Source organism: Callorhinus ursinus, unplaced genomic scaffold, assembly GCF_003265705.2.
Source record: "Callorhinus ursinus isolate GAN/ISIS: 27379988/994484 unplaced genomic scaffold, GSC_fseal_2.0 scaffold30, whole genome shotgun sequence".
NCBI classification, from domain to species: domain Eukaryota; kingdom Metazoa; phylum Chordata; class Mammalia; order Carnivora; family Otariidae; genus Callorhinus; species Callorhinus ursinus.
Window position 1 is genome coordinate 1,247,958 of NW_027397092.1, and position 1,743 is coordinate 1,249,700.

Consider the following 1,743-nt stretch of genomic DNA (forward strand, 5'->3'; position numbering starts at 1 on the left):
GCCGGCCCGGCGCGGCCCCTCTGCCCTTCAGTTTGCTTTCCCTGCGCTTTGGTGAAGCGCGGTGCGAGGCCTCGTCACCTCCAGGCCCCATTTCCTGACTCCAGACGGCCGGCGGGGGCGGGGGGGGGGCCCGGGCCGCCTTCCCGGAGCCGTCGCACCGAGCGCTGCAGAGCCGCGCGCTCAGGGGAGGCGATGACCGCCGCGAGACGCCGCTCTCCCCACCCCTTCCCGGACCGGGGGGTTCCCCTACTGGGTCCCGATCTCCGCCCGGCTCTTCCTCCTTCTCTTCCAGCCCAGTTCGTCGGGTGAACTTCACGTCCCCGACTGGTCGCCAACCACTCGTATTCGACTTCTGCTTCGACACCCCAGGGCGCGGCGCCGTCACACACGACACGTTCTTGCCAAATGGCGCGGGCTTGGGGTCCCGAGCCGGCGACGCGGGAGCGCCGCCCCCTCCCCAGCCCGGACGGCCGCCCTGCGGTGCCCCCTTGGGGACGGAGGGCGCGGGGCAAACGGGCGCCGCGGGTCCTGGGCTGCTCCCGCGACACCCGCGCACCCACGCGGCGCTTGGCCGGCTCAGGGACCGGCTGCGCCAGATCCCCCTGCCACGGTTCCCAAGCGCCTTTCTCGTGTCTCGCTTCACCGCGAACCGAAAACAACCTGGGATGGTTGGAAGCCCTATTAGGGGATCAGGCCACTGCCTTCCGGGCTGGCTGACTCCATCCTTCCGTAGAGACAGAGAAAACGGGAGCTCTAAACAGCTGCGTGAAGGGACCCCAGCTGCAGCAGAGGAATCCCGTTCAGGTTGTGCAATGCTGCGCACTTTTATTTTCCATCTGGGGGGACGTCTGTCGCTGTGAAAAGTTCCCACCGTCTTCCTGCAGCAGGGTCAGCGTGGTAGCCTCTTCTCCAAGCCGGCGGGTAAATAATGGTGTAGCGGTGTGGACTTCAGAGCAGCAAGGGAGTAGCAATCGTCTTTAATGGCAAGCCCTCAGTTTACAGATGAGGTGGAGAGAGGGTGAGCGCGTGAGCGCCTTGCCGAGCAGTGACTGGACTATTCTGACCGGGATTAATGCCGGCTCTGCGGCCCCACGTGCTGGAGCTGAGGTTGCTTCCTTCCACAGGTTCTGAAACATCCTAATCTGGAGGGAAATGAGGAAGATAACAAATGCCTGCATAATTTGGTTACCTGTATCGCGTAGGGCACCATGTTCCCATAGAGTTTTTTAAAAGACTCAGCCATGAAAAAGCATTATATATCAGGGTTTGTTTTTAATACTGGCCTGTGGGTGAAATTATTCCCCTCTGGCTGTAATCTCACATCAGCCCACCTGAATAGCGCTTTGGTCCAAAACTAACTAGTTAACTGACTAAGAGAGATTAGAAGGTTTCATTAACATGAGCTAAAGATTAAACTCGTACAGACAATATTTGGCTGAAAATAAATTTGAAAGCCCTCCTTCCATTATGCAAATCAGACTTCAATGAGATAGCATTTTCCACCTGATTCTCAAGGTTCAAAAATTATCTTAACTCACTTGGCCAGAATGTGGGGAACTAGGCACATTCAAGCTTTTTTGTGACACTGTAGCTTGGTACAGCTTATTGGAAGGGAATTTTTGTAAATCCTATCAAGTTTAAATGCATATACCTTTGACCAAGCAATTCCACTTCTAAGAATTTTCCTACTTCAAGACTTGCATGGGGGCGCCTGGGTGGCTCAGTCGTTGAGCCGCTGCCTTC